At 38.6% G+C, this 22,670-nt stretch overlaps 1 protein-coding gene across 1 annotated transcript in view; it reads left to right on the top strand.

The window, feature by feature from the left end:
- LOC309849190 (uncharacterized protein) overlaps positions 1-22,058 on the top strand; it is a gene marked incomplete at its 5' end in the record, with an annotated part of 43,279 nt that extends 21,221 nt beyond the window's left edge. Inside the window, one exon of the mRNA XM_082701513.1 lies at positions 20,104-22,058. The remainder of the gene's footprint in view (positions 1-20,103) is intronic.
- Positions 22,059-22,670: the final 612 nt, after the last annotated feature.

Below are 22,670 nucleotides of genomic sequence, written 5' to 3'. Positions count from 1 at the left end.
TTATTTCCACCTCCCTTCTTCCTTGACTGTATCAGCTCGTCTTCTTTGATTGCAAACATCAGTAGCTGCCTCTGGTAAACTTAAGCAAGAAAGGAATTTATTGAGTAAATTGGGAAAGCTCCGAGAATTGAGAAGAGGAGCTGAAGACCCAGTGGTGGAAAGGATAGACCCAAACAGCTCAGGAGTCTCCACAGCATGAACTTATCAACAGCTGCATCTAAAACAAAGGATTTTGATTCCAGGAAGAGAGCATTTAACTGGTTTAGCCAGGTTCAACTCTTCCTCACTCAGGGCCTGGGGGAAGGCCGGGTCTCCAAAAGAACAACAGTCCCACCAGATGGTATCCAAAAGTGAGGATGGAATTACCAATAGGTAAATGGGGATGCTATCACTGAAAGAATGAGGACTGAAAGCTGAGCAGCTAAAGGAAGTAAACCCAAAACAACAACAAAACAAATGGATGCCATTCTTTTCCCCTCTCCACTTCACTGTTTTGTATGTTTTCTGCTCTTTTGTGTATGCTTCCCTCTCTTCTTTTTTCCTCCATCTTTTCTGCCTTTCTTGCCTTTTCCTTACTCTTTAAAGTTTATCTGATACCGTGGCTGAAATTTTTGTCATTGTTTCTGCTTTTCCTAGAGCTCCTAATATCAAAATCATATCACCTAAACAATGGATCCTTGTGGGCGATTGGTGTTAGCGGGATAGGGAAATATCCACATTGTTTGATTTTTGAAGACATGTTCCTGAATCTATCCTTTTTAAGCCAGCAATTCCCCCAACTGCCTACCATTATGCCTATAATCTAATTGTTATAACTGAATTCCTTTAGTTAAAGCAAGGAGACTTTCAGGAATTTGTCACTAAAAGGATAATAATCTACTATTTACTGTTTTCATCTCATCATGAAATCAGCCAACCTGTTATCAGAGGAAGCTGGGGAACAGCACACTTGGCTGACAGAAACATGCCAGGGTAAAATGAGACTTTACAAAGGAGACAAACGTTATAGGTCAGACCTCAGATCCACCTCTTTCTGGCTTTATAACTTAGTTTAATTATTTATCTTCTTCAAGCTTCATTTACCTTATTTGTGAAAGGAGATATAATTCCTACCACATTTGGCTATTCTGAAGAATCCATAAAATTATATTTGCAAAATACTTATTGTACTACCTGGCAGATAATAGGTGTGTAGTAATGGTTAAATTTCGCCTTCTTCCAAGAAATATGTAATGAACACCTACTCTGCCCCACACACCATGCTAGATGCTAGGCACAGGAGAAAAATAGACATTCTTTCTACCATTTGGAGGTTACTTTCTAGTGGTAAGGAAGCCCATTAAGCAAAATCCAATATAGAAAGTTTTGGTACCAAGAAACACATTAGAGGTTCACAGACGATGGCTGCTATAGACTCAATGTTTGTGTCCTCACCAAATTTATATATTGAAACCTAATCCCCAGTGGTATTTGGATGGTATTTGGAGGTGGGACATTTAGGAGGTGATTAGGTCATGAAGGTGTACCCTTCATGAATGAGATTAGTGCCCTTATAAAAGAGCCCCCAGAGATATCTGTTGCCCTTTCTCCTACAGAAGGACATAGCAAAGAGATGGCCATCTATGAAGCAGAAAACAAATCCTCATCAGACACTGAATCTTCTGTATCTGGATCTTGGCCTTCCTAGCCTCCAAACTAGCTATAACTTTGTTGTTTATAAGCCACCAAGTCTGTTATTTTGTTATAGAGACCACGTGGACTAAGACAGTGACACTCACACCACATAAATTAACCACAGATATGAAATAATGAAGAGAACCATTCACATTCAGTTGACTGGAGTAAACTCACTGAAAATATATGATTGACAACTGTGGGTGTTCAGGGGAAATTTTCCCATCTCTCATTTTGCCAAAAAATGATTTTATTAAAGAAATAGTATTTCTAGGTTTGCATAAGAAAAAGATAAGTTGTTTTACTTGGTGGAGAAGTTTCAGTTGTAGGATTTTGCAGGGAAAATCTTTGGAAGATTGAAATCGTGTATTTTAATGATGTAAGCATTGAATGTATTAGTATCTGAGCAGTAGTTGAGGTGATCAAGATCAAGAAAAAGAGACAATTGAAGAAACTTTAGGGGAAAATGTGCTTAATGTTTGTAGCAGAGATTGCTAATTGCATACCAGTATCGTATTTCCCCTTCATTTCTAAAAGTATCTCAGATTTTTAACTTAGCCCACTGCTTTACAGCTAAAAGTCTAGATTTCTGAGCTGCCCTTGTAGGTAGGTAAAGCCACATGACTGACTAGATGATCAGAAGAAAGCAGAGATATTATGTCTTCTGAAAAGTCTGCTAAAATGGAGGGGTACTCTTTTACTTCCCTCTTCCTTTTTGCAGCTACTATCAGGAACTTTAGCACCATCTTAGGCCATAGATGAACCTTGGGAATGGAAACCTTGTGGAGTAATGCAACAAGATTAAAAAAAGCCTGGGTTCCTGATACTTGCTGCTTTCATAATACCTTTGCACTGCCTATCTCCAGACTTCTTCCATGGAAGCGGAAAATAAACTGTCTAGTTCAAGCCACTATTTGGGGCTTTATTTTTTGCATATATTCAAATTTAATGATAACCGATATATTGCTTGGATAATATGCTACATGCTATGGGGATTATAAAACAGACATATCACATGGCCTTTCTACTTTAGAAATGTACATTGAGTTGATCATTAGATTTTTGGAGAGTTATTTGAGAGTTGGAGGCAATAAACATGGTGAGGTAGCCTGGGTCCAGATGGCATAGGACTTTCTGGACCACTGTAAATTCACTGGACTTTTATTTTATTTATGGAGAGTTTCAGTGTCATCATTTGACTTATGTTTTTAAAGGATCAGATTTTTCACTTCTGGCCTGGTAGACTAGGTAATTTGAACAAACACTCCACTGAGAACAATAATAAAAACAAAACCTTGGACAAAATGTTTTGGGGGAAAAAAAACAACCTTGATGGCATTAGAGAACCAACAAATTAATTAAGAATTACAGGACCAAGGTCCAGGAGAAAACAAATCACAGACATAAGCTTGGCAGTTACGGAACTTTTCTTATAGAGCCTTTACCAATTTTCTTATATAGCCTTTACCAATTCTGGAAGAAGTGGCTGAGAAATTGAGAAATGAGTGTATTTGCCAGGCTTGTAAAAACAAGGCAAAAAAAATTTAAATCACAAAAAGGTGGGGAATAAACCTAGTAAACAATTTAGGCTTTTAGGTGGATAGTTCGGTAGGCTATATTATAGAAGTAAGGGTGACCTAGGAGTCAACTGCCTTCCACAGGGACTCAATACCTGCTTCAAATCAGCGTAGTCATGAGATTGGATTGCTAGAGCCCCTTGATGCCTATAGAAACAAATTTCTGTAAAAATATACTACACCCAAAATAGCCAAATACACAAAGGGAGACATGAGGGAATCCTAGAAAACAAGAGAAAATAGAAATAAACCCTCTGAGGCTCCATCCAGCACAGACCTAAAAATAACTGTATTTACTATGTCAGAATAATAAAAAGACCAAGATTTTAGAAGAGAACCAAAAACCTAAAAATGAGCCCCCCAAATTTAGATCTGAAAAATGCAATAACTAACTAAAATTAAGAATTCAATGGAAAAGATTAATAACAGATTAGACAAAGCTAAAAGGAGATTTAGTGAACTGGAAGATGGAGCAGAAGAAGATATGCAGAATGTAGAGAGAGAAACATGTGTAAAATTCAGAACAGAGGATAAGAGACATAGAGCTTGCAGTGAGAAGGTCCAAAATACATATAATTGGAGCCCCTACAGGAAAGCAAGAAAGAGAATGGGACAGAAGCCATATTTGAAGAGATAATGGCTAAGAATTTTTCAAAATTTATGAAAGACATTAAGCCCCATATTCAAGGATCTCTATGAACCCAGGCAGGATAAATAAAAGAATTCCATTCCTAGATTCATCATAGTAAAGCCAAAGACAAGGAGAAAAAAATCTTAAAATCATCTGGGGAAAAAAGGAGCAACAAATTTCAAAGCAACAACAAACTGATAGCTAACTTCTTCATAGACTTATGGAAGCCAGAAGAAAATGGATAATTAATCTAAAATGCTTTAAGAAAATAACTGTCAACCTAGGATTATACATCCAATGAAAATATCCTTCAAAAATGAAACTGAAATAAATATCCAGACAAGCAAATATCAATAAAATTCATATTAACAGATTCACAGTAAAGAAAATACAAAGGATATTTTTTTAGGCAGAAAGAAAATGATCACAGATAGAAGCCCAGAAATGCAAGACAGAATGAAGAGGAATGAGAAGAGTAAATATGTGAGTAAGCATAAATAAATATTGACTATAAAATAACAATAATTTATTGTGGACTTTTCAATAAATATGAAATTAAAATACAAAAATACCCTATAAGTAAGGAGAGAGCAAATAGAGTTTCAAGATTCTACAGCTCTTACATTTCTGGTAAGAGGGTAAAATATCAACTAATAGTATATTGGACTTTGGCAAGTTAATATGATCTCTGCAGCAAAAGAATAATAAAAGAACATATAACTAATAGAGGGAGGAAATTGGAATATTGACGATAATAAAATCAACCCAAAAGATGACAGGAAATGAGAGAAAAGAGAACATAGAGCAGGAGAAACAAATAGAAAGCAAACATTATGATGGTGGATATAAACCAAAACATATCAATAATTATATTAAATGTAAGTAAAGTAAATGTTCTAATTAAAATACAAAAATTGTCAAACTGGGTAAGAAAACAGAATTCAATTGCATGCTACTTACAAGAAGCACATCAAGATATAAGGATATGGAAGAGTTGAGAGTAAGAGGAGGAAACACAGTATGCTATGCAAATATTTTCAAGGAATAATTCTAGCTGTCATGAGGGTAATAAATAAGAACTGTGGACATGAAAGGCAACTTGACAGGAGCATGAGATTTATTTCAAGTGGGAAGTAACAGAGGTCAAGGTATTGTAATAGCTCAGATGTGCGATGAGGTACACTTAGGGGTACTAAGCACTATGGAAAGACTACAAATGTAGAAGAAAAGAATGTATTCCTAAAAATGCTGGGTCCAAGAATTAAAATCTCCCCTACTATATCTCTCCCTTTGCTACCTATATGTTATTAAGGTCACACTAAGGACAAAAGAGTCCTGACAAAAAGACAGAGCTCTCCCAAGACATACAAAGGGCCCCAGAGGATGTAAGAAACCCTAGGTGAGAGGCCACCCGCACTTCACTTTACTATTCGAATTTGCCATAGACCGCATTCATTGTAGTGCTGTTCTTGCCATGCTCCTCTAAAAAGTCAAATTTTAACCCAAGGATATTCTTTCTGAAAGACCTGTATTTTTCAGCTTCAGCAATAGTGACTGAAGATCAAGATCAAGATCCTTGAAATAACTGGATTATTCTTTAATACCCATTGTTCCTAATTCCAGCAACATGAATATTAATATCCATGGTGAATGTTTAGCTCCCAATTGCCAGCACAGAATGGAGAGTATATAGTCATTAATAAGATAGTCATCAGTTGGCAGAAGAGCAAGAGGAATAAAGAAGTTCTTTATATATTCTGTTCATTTTCTGGGCACATTATTAGGAATGTCAAATTGACTAGTTGATGACATCTTTATTAGCTCATTTTTTACATAACCTAGAGGGAATCATATGTGACATGTGCATAGATGTTTTATGCATTATTCTGTAGTGATGCTGCTTGCTTATCCTTCCATTATGAACACCAGTATCTTGGTTGCAAAGTTATTTAGGGTAGGTTAATTCAGATGCCTCTTAACTAAACAACATATAAAGGAATTCTTGAGTTAGGGCTTGAGAAAGAGCTGAGTTGAGAAGAGAACCCAAATTATAGAATGAACAAGGCTCGACTAACTTATGTATAAATATACATTAAGGAAACCATAATAAAAATATACCCTGCAAGAGTTTTGGTGAAATACCCCATATATTTCATTAATTATTTCAATTAGAGAATTCTTGGTTAATAAATAACAGAAAACCCTGATTTAACTGGCTTGGGAGCTTCCCTCTACTTGATGGAGTGCTGCCCGATTTCCTGAGCCAATTAATAATGCCAATCAGATTTTCAATAAATTAATAAATAAACTGGCTTAAACATAAAGAAACATTATTTCACATGAATGGAAGTCCAAAGAAGGGAAAGAGTCAAGATGAGTTTATCAATAATTCAACAATGTCATCAAATTCTGAAGTTCTTTCCATTTACCCACTCTGTCATTTTCAGCAGATGTTTTCTTATTGGGTCACAAGCACCTTTCCTAAGCCAGTTATTGGCAAGGTGAATGGAATCACTGCAGTTAGCCAGGATTGATCATCTGGTGTGCGGGAAAGATAGTGAGAAGTCCACTGTAATGAACTGGGCCAGGGCCCTATTGACAGAGGAGGCTGTTTCTCACCTCATCTTGTCCATGTCCTATGCTTCTTCTGCCCCTCAACTCTGTCACTCCTGCTCCTCTGTCCACTCCAAACTGGGCCAGGCTGAAGCGTTTTTGTTCCAATGTGATGCCTATAGAACATTCTTGTTCATTTAATTTCCTCGTCTGCAGTTATTAAAAGTACAGATTTTACGACCAACTGGTGGTTGCCAAAGGGGAGGTAGGTGAACAGAGCAAGGGGATTAAGAGTACATTTATTGTGATGAGCACTGGGCAATGTATAGAATTGTTAAATCATTACATTGTACATTTGAAATTAATATAATACTGTAAGTTATTACTTCAATTAAAAAATACAGGTTTTATATGAAAGGATATTCATCAGTCTCATGCCTGTACCTTGTTGCTTCTGTTCCTATAATCTGTTAAGATTTGCGCAGAATTATACCTCAAGGAAGGGGATCTCTTTCACCTTCTCTTTAAAAACAGGCCTATGCTATCTACATTTAAAAATAAAATTTTCTTTTTCTTTCTTCGTGGAAGAAAGGATAGGTGCCTTCTCAAGGATATTGCATTATCCCCAAAAATATGTTCCCTGTGTTTATTATTGTTATTATTATTATTATTTTGGTAAACCACTTGCAAAGGTACTCTTTGGCCTCAGTAAATACAGCTACAACTAACCAGTGGCTGCCTCATAGAGGTTGTGTTGTTTAACTGCTTTATGTCCACTTAGGTGTGGATTTTAAAGACAAAGTGGTTATATTTCTTATATAATCTTATATATTCTTATATAATCTTATATAATTATAATTTATTGCCTTAATAAATTATAATTTATTGTCTTAATAAATTATAATCATATAAGATCATTAAACTACATGACTTGAAGGCAGGTAGGCCAAATTATACTTATTTCTCATTTAATTATGAATAAAGTTTTCTTAGAAATAGAAAAATAATCATTTTGGGGATGCCTGGGTGGCTCAGTTGGTTAAGTGTCTGCCTTCTGCTCAGCTGGGAGTCCACTTCTCCCTCTGCCTGCCGCTCCTTCTGCTTGCATGCTTTCTTTCTCTCCGACAAATAAATAAAATATTTTATAAAATAATCATTTTTTTTACTTTAATAAATAATGAAAATAATTTTTATCTCGGCAAATAAGATGAAACTTGACAGTGTTCTCATATTTTGTATTTTACTTTATATATGATGCTGCACCTATAAGAAATTAATGAGAATTTTTCTCATGTTATTAATGTAGAATATAATGCCTCTCAACCTCCTCAAGGAAACAGATTTCCCCCAAAATGCTTCATGGTGTAAACTGAGATCTGAAGACAGGCAGAAAAGCTTCTAGATTCAGAATAGGTCAGGAGAGTTTCCTTTTTATTGTCCCTTTCCACTTCTACTGCCTGTAGTCATTATTCCTGTTCCATTGTCCCCTTCTGGAAAGCAGAAAAAACACTGCTTCCCCATAGGCCCTCAGGGAGACTAGGTTTAATTAAAGTCTGAAAAATACATTTGAAAACGAGGACTATTAAACCAGAAATAATTTATGAAGTGTTTGACCCCAATCTGCGTATTACCAGTAGTTGAAAGAGAGAAGATAAAAGTAGAATAAGAAAAAGAAAGAAATCAGGGAAATATTAAACCTAATGATCAGTTACCAAGTGCCATCAGGGGTGGGGTTTCCTGGGCACCACTTGGTGGGAAGGGATGTGAGGCTTTGTTGGCCATTCATTAGCTGTTGTTCTGGAAAACTCAAATTAAACATCATTATAGATGTACAGGGTCATCACATGTAATTGAGTGAGTCCTGCATAGACCACCAATAAAATCATCCTGAACAAAAAGATTTGCACTCATGTCACGTGCATGTACAAGGCAGCATTCCACGCCACTCAGCCACTTGAGGGAGGCTAAGGAGGTAGTCATCTCCCATCGTGGGCCATGTCTCTAGAAAGATCTATGTCTTCTTGTTCTCCTCTATCTGAGATGCTACACGCCATTTCTTGGAAATTTGTTTCTTGTGCCATTGTCTATTTTTGTTTTTTCTTTGATTTTCTAATTCTGTACAGAAGTTAAGCCTCAGAATTAATTTATCAAGCATGATATCCATTAGTGGGATTACCACTTGAGAACTGCCCAATTTCTCAGTAGATTCATCAATCTGTTAATTGAAGAGTTGGCAACCATTGTATTTGAAGTCACTGTAGTACGGAACCCAAGGAAGATGCCATTATCAGATGAAATTTTCCAACCACAGAGGCTGGTATTCAGTGTTACTTTCATGTTGGTTGTTGGTTGCCAGTGCATACTGAGGGTCCTGGAAATTTGGTTTATGGGTCCTATTTAGGATTTGACCTTTTTAAAAAATTATTTATTTTAGAGACACAGAGAGAGAGAAAGAGAGAGAGCGGGGAGGGGGAGGAACAGGGGGAGGGGGAGAAACAGAGGGAGAGGGACAAAGAGACCTCTCACTGAGCGTGAGTCCGACACAGGGCTTGATCCCATAACCCCTGAGATCATGACCTGAGCCAAAGTCAAGAGTCAAATGTTCAACTGACTGAGCCACCCAGGCACCCCTGGATTTTACCTTAAGAACAGTCACAACCTATGACTGGCAATTTCTCATTGGCAATATATCCTTGTCTGCTATCCAGGACTTAGTATAAATTGACAAAGATATTAATAAGCAAGAAAGTAATTAGATGTAAAGGGAAATCATGGGCTAATACACAGTTTAGAAGAAATTATCCAAAACAGAGATTGCCCTGCGTTCTAATTGTTCCTGAAATGTCCTGAAGTTGAAATTGAAACTAAAGTGAAAGTTTAGAAGTCCTTCGCTCTACTAAATATCTTCTACTTTATCTTATTTTAAAGCCAAGGGAATTGGGGATTTCAAAACTCAACCTGAGGGTTTTTACTATTCTGTTTTACATTAAAACGCTCTCATCTCTTCCTTTACTATTGATACCTAAAAAGCAGATACAGCTCACATGAAACAGCCCTTTGTGAATTATTTACCCTGTGAGGAAACAGAATATTCCTAGTCTACACAGATGTACACCTTATAGCAACTGATTTAGTACCATATGCCTTAGGGACATTCATAAAGTGTCGGCAAATGTCAACAAAACATCCATGGTAAGGATAATAAATGACAAAATGCTGTTAAACTTGTATAAGATTCTGGAGGGTCTGTCTGATCTCACCTTAGAATGATGGTTAGAAGAAAGATGATATTATCCCTCCTCTTTAAATCTGCAGAAGAAATCTTATAAGATGATTTATAAAGTTTTGAAATCTTGTGAGCATTTTAGGGAAGCAAGAGCCATTAACATTATTCCCATATTACTATTTACTTCCCATAAACACCAGAGACCAAAAGTCTCTAAAAGGCTAGATAAGAACCAAGAAAGTCACAGATGGGCACAGATGTCACCAGAGATATGTTAGTGAGTCTCATAAAAACACAACATTGATTTCTGTCCAAGGAACCCTTCTAACTATGACTGTGAATTCGAAAATAATTGTAGAGTCGACAGAGAGTATTAATTGTCCAAGTTAATTAGCTGAATTTTCTCTGGTTTAACCCTTATTTTTTAGGCTAGAACATGTTTATCTTTATATCCTAATGAAGTCTCTCTAATGAAATCACTGCCTCTAACAAATTACTTACAAAATCGAAGACTTTATTCTAAAAAACAACAAGTACATGGCTCCTGGGTTTTCCCCACTTAAACTGTGCCACACGAAAGAGAAAAGAGTATCTCCTGGTTTACAAAATACATTGTTCCTGTTCCCCAGGAAAAAAACGAAGCTGGAAATACTCAGTGTCAGGAACAGCGAGAATCTGTGTGTAAGTGAGACACAAAAATTCTGGCTTGTTTTTCCACTTGCAAATTGTGACTTATCTCACAAGATACCCTGCCGGTCTCCCTGGCTCAATCAAATGTGGTTCTTTCCACTTGTTCAGATATAGTGGCATAAGCTTAAGGCCTGGAAGTGCCAAACAGGAACCATAGCAACCTCGAGTGATGACAAGATTAACACATCTTGAGCAAAAATGGAACTCCTCCTTTCGGCTTTTAGCCCCTAGAGGAAATATTTACATCTTGGATTTCGATCCTATGAATGCAAATATTGTCTAGTTATTTACAGGGTGTAACACATTGCATTTCCATTGTTATCTCAACCAAAATAGGTCGGTGACAAGGAAAACAAACAGTTGCAGGGAGGCAGGCAAGAGCCTGCTCCTTTCAGGAAGGACGAGATGGCCTGGCCCAAGCTTCCAGTTTGTCTAGAAGAGGAATATGATGGGAGGTCAGAAAAGCAGATGGGAGAGATAACGGAGAGCCTTGAATGTCAGCCTGATCAAGGCAAAAAACATTAGTGAGAGTTTATACAATACTGGTTGGGGGGCGGTGCTTCAGTCATAATGCTGAGACTTGACATGGGTTCTTTTCTTCATTCTTTACAATGAGGGCTGTGGATCAGTCGCTTTGCACCGTTACCATGAGAACTATTATCCCCTTCCACAGAGTTTGGAGAACTTAGATAATGTGCCCAAGATTACACAGCTGGAACGTGGCCAAGCTGGTTTTAGAATCCAGGTCACTCTAACTCCCTAAGGTGAGCTCTTGGACCGCCAAGAGTTTGGGTTTTATCCAACAGGTTTGGGAGTCTAAAAAAATGTCAAAATTATGTATGCCAGAAGGATCAAACAATTCAGCAAAACTTATTATGAAAAACAACTATCTTCTCTCCTTGTCCCCACCATACTTTTTTTTTCCTCCCAGAGACAATTTTAATTCTAATTCTTTCTCTTTTTAAATTCACATCTGGGGGCATCTAGGTGGCCCAGTCTGTTAAGTGGCTGCCTTCCGGTCAAGCCATGATCTCTGAGTCCTGGGATCAAGCCCCAACTGGGGCTCCCTGCTCAGTGGGGAGTCTGCGTCTCCCTCTCCCTCTGTAGCTCCCCCAGCTTGTGTTATCGCTCTGTCAAATAAACATTTAAAAAAAAAAAGAAAGAAAGAAAGAAAGAAAGAAAAGAAAATTTTCAAAAAAACCAAGTTCAGGGGCGCCTGGGTGGCTCAGTGGGTTAAGCCGCTGCCTTCAGCTCAGGTCATGATCTCAGGGTCCTGGGATCGAGTCCCGCATCGGGGCTCTCTGCTCAGCAGGGAGCCTGCTTCCCCTCTCTCTCTGCCTGCCTCTCCATCTACTTGTGATTTCTCTCTGTCAAATAAATAAATAAAATCTTTTAAAAAAAAAAAAAACCAAGTTCACCTCTTAATCTTTAAATAACATTACTGGACTGCAACTGAAGTATCTACTTTTTCTTGATTGTTTTTAGTATCAATTATTATCTATTTGTATTATGCAAGGTAAGGATTTAGCTGTCTTCCTCCACTTCCCTGCCTGCATCACACACATACATTCTCCATGCGAACATGTGATTTCATTAAGCCACAGATTTATCTTGTTTTCACTAGGTAAATACTATTTATAATCAAACCAAGTGGTACTAACTAATATTATTACTTTTCCTGTCTTCAATGACCTTTTGCTTTTCCTGGATATAATATATTTATTTTTAATTGTTTAGTTTTGTGCCCCCAAACAGTCCCCAAGAGGTGTAACTCTCTTAATACATCCAAATACACTAGGTGCGATAATTAATTTCATACTCTTGGAGACAACTTGTCTCAGGATCCTCTGATCTTATTTCATTTGGACTGACTGCTCTCTCCATCCCCGATGTGTCCTGGGATCTCCCTTCATCCTGCCAAGTATTCTCTTCGCCTGTCTCTTTCTCTCTCTTTTTTAAAGATTTTACTTATTTGTCAGAGAGAGCTCACATGAGCAGGGGGAATGGCAGGCAGAGGGAGAAGCAGGCTTCCCGCTGAGGAGGGAGCCCCACTCGGGACTCGATCCCAGAACCCTGGGATCATGACCTGAGCCGAAGGCAGATGCTTAACTGACTGAGCCACCCAGGTGTCCCTGCCTATCTCTTTAGTTAGAGTCCCGGATTCCCAAATCTCTTCTCCTCTTCTTTGTTTACTCCTTTTCCTGGAGAAGTAGATCCTTTACAACTTGCTGAGAAAAAGTGGTTAGAAAGTGAGCGTTAGAAAACTTTTATTTACAAAAACTTCATTTTCTACCATTACATTTGCTAGCTTTGGTTGGAAATAGAATTCTGGGTAAAAAATATCATGTGTCCTCACAGTTTTGAAGGCATCATTTCATTGCCCTCAGCTGATGCCATCGAGAAGCCTGAAGTCAGTCTGATTCTTGATCATTTGTATATAAATCTATCCATCCCACTCACCCAAGGTTTTACTGTCTTATCTTTGATTCCTTAAATTTCATGATGAAATTACTTGGTATGGATATTCATCTGCTGGGCTGGGAACTTGGTAAAGGTTTTCAATCTGAAAACTCATAACCTTTAATGCTCAGAAATGTTTTTGAATTATTTCTTTGGTAACTTCCCCTCCTCCATTTTCTGTTTTCCTTCTGGAAATCTTATTTAGACTTGATCCTCCTAAAATGACCTCTTTTTCCCCTTTGTCAATTTTCCATCTCTTGCCATTTAGTTTTACTTTCTTAGAGATTGCTTCAACTTTATCTCGTAACCTTCTTACTGAGCTTTCAATTTATGTTATAATTTTGATAATTTCAAGGAGCTCCTTTTTGTCCTCTGAAACCTTTCTCCCTCCCAATAGTTTTTCTTGTTACATGGTTACATTACTGTCTTTTATCTCCCCGAGAATCTTAATTATAGTTATTTTGTTGTTTCTTTCTCCCTAAACTGTTTTTGTTTCCTCTAAAGGACTTTGCTCAGATGTTTACTGATTCTTGATTAACTGTTCTTTCTTTAGCATGGAGTGTTTAGACAATCTTTTTATTTTTATTTTATTACTATTTTTCTTAAGTAATCTCCCACCCAACCTGGGTGGTATTCGGGCAATACGGTTGAGCAGTTTCACTGGGGAGTGCAAGGGCTAAATTTTATGTGTCACCTTGGCTAGGCTTAGCTTGGCCCAGTTGTTTGGTCAAATACTACTCTAGATATTGCTGTGAAGTCATTTCATAGATGTGATTATCATCTACCATCAGCTGACTTTACAGGACATTATCCTGAATAATGTGGGTGGACCTTATCCAATAGGTTAAGAGGCCTATAGAGCAAAAAGCTTCCCAGAGAAAAAAAATTCTGCCTCCAGACTATAACAAAGAAATCCTGCCTTAGTTTCCAACCTATTGGCTTGTCCTACAGATTTTAGAATCAAGATCATGACATCAACTCTTGCCTGAGTGGCCAGCCTACTGGACTGTCCCATGGATTTAGCATTTCCTGGCCCCCTACAATTGCATGAGCCAATTCCTTAAAATAAATCTCTTAATATAAATATACATATATCCTATTGATTCTGTTTCTATGGAGATCCCTGACTGGCACAGGGAGCCTCTGTTGTCTGTATATTTAGGCTTTGCTTTTTGGGCTAATCAGATTTCTTTAAAAAGACCATTATGGTCTCTTGACTAAAATGGCAGACTGACTACCAGTAGGATGAGAAGCTGTAGGATTTTTCTCAGTCCTCTGATTTCATTGTAGTACCCCAAACTTAAACTGTAACAAAACTCTGTTTTGTCTTCTCCCAAGAATAAAAACCCATGACCTGAAAAATTATGACCTTCATAAGGAGGAAGAGAAGACATTATCACCTGAATCTCTGAGTCCGTCCATTTCCCATATTAACTTAGAAGTTCTTGAATATAGATTCTATATTTTAGAAGTTATTACCCTATCAATTAATAAAAAGGTTTGATGAGTTTTGGCAGAATTTCTGTTCTATTTTGGCTGCTGTAAGAAAATAGCACCCATTTCCCTCATTCTCAACCCTCACTGTCACAAAAATAGAACCCATCAGTTGTCCCCCCAAACCTCTTCATTACTTCTCCTAAATTCGTAGAGGTCTCTCAGTCATTCTGTCCCAAGCTCAACAATGCACGGATTCTTCTTTCTTCCCTTTTATCAGTTGGTCAACAAATTCCTTCCTTTCCCTTTTTTAAAGGTTTGGCTCTTTCTTTTCATTCTCTTTGCCACTATCATATTTTAGACCTTTGATTTTTCTCCCTCTTGGAGTCTCCTGTGCTCTCCTGACTCCATGACTTACATTTCTGACCCTCTGGTTTTTCCTGCACTTTAAAGATAATCTTAGCTTCTCAAAATAATGTTTTTACCATGCTGCTCTCCTTTGAAAATACTTCTGTATTAATTTCTATTTTAAAATGATGAGCGGAGCACACATTTACTTCAATTTCTTTCCTAAGCCCCTTGAAAAGGATAGCCAAAAAACCAAACAAAAAAGTTTAAAAATAAATAAATGTAAAAGAGGCACACATCCGTGAGGCCAAACATCGTCAACATTTTGAAAACTGTAAAGCAGATGGATGAGTGATAACTGTAGATATGTGAAAAGTGAATCCCAAACCAGCAGGGAGAGAAGTCTGGAAGTGACCTGATTTATACCAGGGCATCTCGGAAATGCTTAGGGATCCCTTAGCCTTTCTGTTGGCAAGAGCTGGTTCCAAGGCTCACAGTCAGGCTTGTGGGGGGAGGGGAATAACCTACTGAGGAACAACACTGAGTTGGTTCTCAAGAGCTGGAACTCCAGCCTGTCGAGGGTTCTACTTACACCTGTAAGGACTTTAGCACCTGGAGTTGGTTATATTAAAGCCCTATAGAGCTACTCTAGGGTGTCTAGCAGGATTTCTGCAAGATGCCTCCTTGGCTTCCATTGCAATCTTACTTTTTTGGCTCTGGTATCTCTATCTGGCCTTGTTCCAGCAAATAGGCCATCCTGGTCTGATACACTTCACCTTCCCAGCTTCTGTCTTTAAAGCTTGCCAACTGAAAAGTAAAAAAAAGTAAAAAAACAAAACAAAAGCATTCAGGCAAAGTCTGACAACTAAATTTATAGCGGGCTCTAATTAATCGGTTCTGCATTTATCATCCAGGGATAGGATTGGAGAAAGCAGGCAGGATGATCCACAAAATCCCATATATATGAAAAAAGTTACATGAAAAAAATCACCTAAATGTTAATGATGGTTATCTCAAGGATGGGATTTCAGGTGATTTTGTTGTTGTTGTTTTTCACTTTCTTCTTTATACTTTTATGTATTCTTTAAATATTTTAAATAGGCAAATATTAGGGACACCTGGGTGGCTCAGTCAGTTAAGTACCTGCCTTTGACTCAGGTCATGACCCCAGAGTCCTGGGATTGAGTCCCTGCTCAGTGAGGAGCCTGTTTCTCCCTCTGCCTGCAGCTCCCCCTGCTTGTGTGCTCTCTCTCTCTGTCTCTATCTCTCTCTGGCAAATAAATAAATAAAATCTTTTTTTAAAAAATAGGCAAATACTGTGTATAATTAGGAAAACAAGCTGCTTCAATTGAGAGATCAAAAAAAAAAGAGTTTCTTAATAGGGAAAGAGAAAAAAAGGAATACAGGACTTACAGGAGGCACAATGAGTAGTACTTCAAGGCATCAGTGATGCCAAAAAAAAAAAAAAAAGGAAAATGGGAGTAAAGGTAAGATTGAATTACACTGTATAGACAATCAAATATCAGCAAAGAGAATTGGTGGACTGAAAACTTTGGCAGACTGTCTGTCCCAGTCAGGGCAGCCACTAGGCTACATGACATGTTATGTTAACTAAAAAAAAAAAAAAAAAAAAAAAGATTACTTCAACCACTACTCAACCCCTTGGTCTGACACGTTTGTGCAGTGCATGACCTCCACAACTGTACCAGATGGTCCTGATTCCAGTGAGGGAAACAGGAAATCTGGTAAAATGACGATAGAGATATTGAGAGATATTGAGAATTAGCTCAATATGATGATGATGTTCAAAGAATTAAAATGAAGTTCTGAGAAGACAGTGTTTAAAATGGCTTATTCTAGGGACTCCTCAGTGGCTCAGTTAAGTGCCTTGAGCTCAGGCTTTTCCCTCTCCCTGCCTGCTGCTACTCCTGCCTGTGCTCTCTCTCTGTCAAATAAATAAGTAAAATCTTTAAAAAATTAAATAAAATTTAAAAATAAAATGGCTTAGTCTTGGGGCACCTGGCTGTTTCCATCATTGTGGCTCATTCACCCAGGTCCTATGCCTCAGATGAGAGGGCTGGAAGAGTTGGCAGCTGGCCAGTATCACACTCTCTACACAAGTGGTTCATGTAGTTGCATTTCTTACATGACTGCTGGTTTCCTCCAGAGAGGGTGTCCCATGAGGGAGCATGCCCACCAGTATAAACAGAAACTCTAAGACTTCTTATGAAAGTCATGAATGTCACATGGTGCCACTTTTTTTTGTAGTTATTATTATTATATTTTTTAAAATTTTATTTATTAATTTTTGAGAGAGAGAGGGAGAGAGAGCACAGGAGGAGGAGTAGAGGCAGAGGGAGAGGGAGAAGCAGACTCTCCAGTGAGCAGGGATCCCAATGCAGGACTCCATCCCAGGACCCTGGGATCATGACCTGAACTGAAGGCAGAGGCTTAACCCACCGAAGCACCCAAGCGCCCCAGATACTGTGTTTTGTAAGAAATATACGTGGCCATTCAGATGACCAAAAAAATTTCTCATATATATTTGATCTTTGTTTATGGTTCCTGAGTCACAGCTCCTAAAGCCCTTTGAATTTCCTGTGATAAGAGGGAGCCAAGTGTCTTTTGTTATGTTAATGAAGTGACAGTTGGAAAGCCTTTAGATAAGCTAAGGACAGGGTGGGTTGCCTGTAGAACCAACAGAGATTAGTGGGTTAATCTCACCCTCAGTCCTACGTCTGGGCTGGGTGTTAAGAGTTGCTGGAGATTGAATCCATCAATGACCAACTATTTAACCAATCATACCTATGTAATGAGGCCTCCATTAAAACCTGAAGGATGAAATTCAGAGAGCTTCCAGGTTGGTAAACACATGGAGATTTGGGGAGAATGGAGAGGGCATGGAAGCTCCACATCCCTTCCCACATATCTTGCCCCCTGCATCTCTTCCATCTGGCTGTTTCTGAGTCCTATCCTTTTATAATAAACTGGTCATCTGGTAGGTAAAATGTTTCTTTGTGTTTTGTGTTTTGTGAACTGCGCCAGCAAATTAATCAGACCTGAGGAAAGGGCCATGGGAGCCTCTGATCTATGGCCAGTCAGTCAGAATCACTGGTGACAATCTGGGCTTTGACAAGCAACTGCAGTGGATGGAGACAGTGTTGTAGGACTGAGCCCTTAACCTGTGGACTCTGCTGCTGTCTCCAAGTAGATGCTATTAAGAGCTGAGTTGAATTCTCAAACACCCTGCTGGTGTCTAAAAATTGCCTGGGCCTGTGTTGGAAAGACCCTTTCCCCTACCTCCATCCCCCGTGCTGAAATTGGGTCCAGGAACCCAAAGTTGGACCGTAATATTCTGTAAAAATTAGGATTGCTTTTAGCTGCAAGTAATAGAACGCCTAGTTAAAAGTGGCTCAAAAGAACAGGTGTTTCTTGTTTTCTATGTAGGAAGTCTGGTGGTGGTTCAGGGCTTAGTTAGCTCAGCACCCCAGCAACAACAAAGCCTCTGTCTGTGGTTTTCTTGGTTCTTCACTTATCTCATCACAGTTGCGGGATGCCTGTGGCACCTCCAGATATCACATCCACATTCAAAACAAGTAGGAAGAGAAAGGGACAAGTGGTATAGTCAAGTCAATTTCCTTTTATAGGAAGGAAAAAGACTTTACAGAATTTCTACCTACCTCAGAGTTCTACTTAGATCTCATTGGCCAAATCTGGAGTACATGGCCAAACTTGCTAAAAGAGAGGGTAGGAAAGCTGAAATAACATTGTCATGTGTGTGTGGAAAAATCTTGATCCATTGCTCTGCCTGGGGACATTACTGTCCTGAATAAAACTGGAATTCTATCAGCAAAGAAGAGGTTGGGTAAGCAAGTAAGAATTTGCTTTATCCTCTGCAGTGGAGGCATCGGTCACATACCTAACCTGTCCAGTGGCAGAGGAAGAAGTTCTAAGGTCTGCTGCATTGCTCCTCAGAGTCATCCCACTAATAAACAATTATTGAGTCAGACCATTTTCCTGCATGGTGCTAGACACTAGATTCTGGGAGAAACATCTGAACTGAAATAGTGCCTGTATACAGTGCCTAGCAAAGTGCAAATATTTGTTTCGTAATGTGTGATCAAAGCAACTCTGCTATAATTATATAAAGCCATGAAAAAACATTATAGTATGAACAGAGTATTTTCCCCTTTTACGTTTAAGAAATAACTCTGCATTCTCTATCACAGTCTATCATGTGCCAGAATCTAGAGCAGCCACATCCAGCAGAACTTTCTGCAAAGACAAAAATGTGTCCTATATTTTGTGCTGTCCAATATGGTAGCCACTAACTATATGCAGCTTTTGAGCACATGAAATGGGACAAGTGCAATGGAGAAACTGTATTTTTAAATTTTATTAATTAAAAATTAAATGAAAGTTTAATTTAGGGGTGCCTGGGTGGCTCAGTGGGTTAAAGCCTCTGCCTTTGGCTTGGGTCATGATCCCAGGGTCCTGGGATGGAGCCCCACATTGGGCTCTTTGCTTAGCGGGGGGCCTGCTTCCCCTCCCTATCTTTGCCTGCCTCTCTGCCTACTTGTGATCTCTGTCTGTCAAATAAATAAATAAATAAATCTTTAAAAAATTTTTTAAAAATAAAACTTATTAAAAAATAAAATATAAATTTAAGTAGCCACATGTGCCCAGTGGCTACTTGCTACTGAATCAGACAGTGCAATTTAAAGGGCTTGAGTGTTATTAGTTCTGTAAGTAAAATAAGTAATATTAGTAAAAAGAATCTGATGTGAATCCATTTCCTTCACTTGCATGGTTAGTGGGACAAACTGAGATCACCTTAATTCTTTCCTCTAATATTCTCAACATACATGCATGATTGCTTTTCAAATGAAATTATTTTATCCAACCTTTCAAGGTTGGATAATTAATTACTTACAGATGACAAAAGTAGGTAACTAAGATCTGATAAGAAACATGAATTTGGCTTACGCATTTTTCACTTATATGAAATTGTAATTGTTTTTATATGATTGTATCTGGATTCCAATACAGATGTTAGTCCCTGTGTGGGAAATATTATCTTCCATTTGCACTAAACATACACACCGATTCTCCATCAACATTGCTAAGTTCCTCCTGAATGATGCTTGCTCTCACCATCTACATTTGGTACTAAGTACTTGGTAAAATTTATTGACCAGCCATCTAAATATTGTTTTTTTCCTTCTAAATGTAGGGATACTTCATCTCCCCAATTTTCAACCATAAGCTTCCTGTAGGCAAGGTACATTTCAGATTTTGATGGAAAAAAAAAAAACATGGACTTAGAGTCAGGTTATGGAAATTTGGATAATCTTTTTTGAGCCTCAGATTTTTTTCATCTGTGAAATAGGAATAATAAATACTGATTTCATGGAGTTTTTGTGGGCATGAAATAGTGCATGTGAAGTTCCTGGTGAATGCCAAAGCACCATGCCACCCCTTTATACTCCATTTCTTTGTGTCTTTTACAGCCAAACCACAGGAAAAGCTAACTGAATATTCATTGACTGAGTGATGAATGGATACAGAAGACGGATAAATTATAGTTTTCAATGATTTTTTTAACAAGCAAGTATCTGAGGTGGCCAGGGCCACTCATATGCACAGGTCCTGTGGTTTCTTTACCAATTTCATGGCCTCTATCCCTGACAAGATGATGACAAGCCTGGATGAGCTTCTAAAGGGTGTGTCTGGTAGATTACCCACAAGCAGCAGAAGACCTGCCTTCCTTAAGGTTTAAGCAGGAACTTGCTTATGACGTCCATCACTAGGACTCTATAGAGGGGGCAGGCCCAGCTTAGCTTACCACAGTGGTACTGGGATGGCCAGTGTCTCCTCCCCTGACCCCCAGGGATCACAGCAGCTCTAGGCCTCATGTGTAGGTATCAAGATGTCCAGCAAAGGAAAGAATAATGTCCTCTTGTGCAACTTTTTTATTTTTAACTAAAGAGGAAAAGCTTTTCCAGAGTGTCTGCAGCAGACTTACCCTCAGGTAAGGACTAAATCAAGGCACCAATGCCTAAGCCTGTTACTGGCAGAGAGAAGACTATTGTGATCGCCTCTGATTGATGTTTCAGGCCCTAGAGCTGCAGAGCAAACACCAGAAGGGGTATGGGGTGAGACTGGCTCTTGGGTAGACAATGCACAATGTCTACCACAGAGTGACACCCATTATTCTTTGCTAGCCATGCTGAACCTTGACCTTACACTGATGGGGCTCCATCAGACATGGGAAAGCAGCTCTTACCTTTATCCAGGCCTATGGGTGTAATGGGCAGAGGAGAAGAGTTTGTACATCTTAACTCTTAGCTTCCATTGTGCTTCCCGGGAGGAAGGAGTTCTTGGCTTTAAGTCCACTTTCCAGCTTTTCTGGGTCTCGGCAAAGAAAAGATGGAAGAGGGGAAGTTGGGGATTACTTGAGAACAAAGACACCTTATTATCAATCATCACTGTCACCGTTGTCATTATCATCATTGTTGCTAGCATCAGCAGGGGCCCTTGTGAGATTCCACTTGTGATGACACTACTCCCTGTTGGGTAGAATCACCTGGATCAACATGGCCTAAACCTTTGTTCTAAAGGTGCACATTTAACAGAGGACTTCTGCATGAAGGACCCACTCCCAAGAGGCTTTAGGGGTCTAGGCATACCTATAGGGCAAGCTGTGAGTTCTGCTGAGTCCCTCCCATATCCCACCCACAACTCCATGAGTTGTGATCCTTTCCTTTCTCTCACACAGAGGAGGACACATAAGTGGCTCATGATATCAGAGCTGAAAGCTACTGCTTTGGTATTTACAACCCGAAAGAATAATACAGATAAAAATTCTGGCAACATGCAGAGAGTAAGATTTTTTTTTTTAAGTGAATAGAACCATTGAGCAGTTGCATTTTGAGTTGGTCATAGACAGATGTCTGTGAGGGAGAAAGAATGGAAGAATGGACAAATGTATAGTACCTTTTGGAATCTGAAAATGTCACTTCTCAAATAATTCCAGAAATGCCTATTTGTGAATATGTACTGCATGCTCTTAGACCGATTGATAATCTTTGGCATCAGGGATGAAGTCACTCCACAAATTGCTGGGTGTGTTTTTATATTAAAATCAACAAAATTCATTTCCCTACCACCACTGTACCTTACTCTTCTTATTTCTTATTTAAGTAGAAGTTAGCGGGGGAGAGGGAAGAAAAGATTTTTCTTACCAAAAAGAAAAGATTCTTCTTACTGAAGAAAAGATTTGTCGTGTTGGCCCTATTAAAATGTCATATTTATCCATTTAAAAATTAGTATAGAATAGTAATAAGTATAGAATAACATTCTAAATAAAGTATAGAGTATAAAGTATTCTAAATAAGTATAGAATAGCATTCATTGGTTTGATGCAATGCTCTTTGCACTGTATACAATTAATAAATCCTTAAAAATTGTAAATAATAAAATTAAACCAAGTTTCTCCTTGGGGGTTAATTGGTATTGTTACAATAACTGTATTTGATATAACAATGTATTACAGGATTTTTTTCCCAACGTGTCTTCACTCCCAGCTATACACACTGTACCACAAACAAAATAGGGAATAGGACTTCCTTAAAAATTGGAATGAAGGGACGCCTGGGTGGCTCAGTTGGTTAAGCATCTGCCTTCAGCTCAGGTCATGATCCCAGCGTCCTGGGATCAAGTCTCACATCGGGCTCCCTGCTCAGTGGGGAGCCTGCTTCTCCCTCTGCCTCTGCCTGCCACTCTGTCTGCCTGTGCTCACTCTCTCTGACAAATAAATAAATAAAATCTTAAAAAAAAAAATTGGAATGGAAACAGAAAGTCAGTGCAATATGGAGGAAACACCTCATAAATAAAATTATTTTTATTCAGCTTGATTTTCTTTTTCCTATGCTGTGGGTCAAACAAGAGGCTGTTAGCAGGTAGAGACTGAAAGCCTTCATTTATGTTCCTGGTAGAAGAGTGGCGAGTGGAAGATGGAGAGTCCCTCTTGAGACAGGAAGAGCACGCCCTTCATGGCTACCGTCGCCGCTGTCAT

This window comes from Mustela nivalis (assembly GCF_964662115.1).
Source record: "Mustela nivalis genome assembly, chromosome: 15".
Classification (NCBI taxonomy): Eukaryota; Metazoa; Chordata; class Mammalia; order Carnivora; family Mustelidae; genus Mustela; species Mustela nivalis.
The sequence above is the reverse complement of the archived record's forward strand: the minus strand, read 5'-3'. Positions and strand labels throughout refer to the sequence as shown.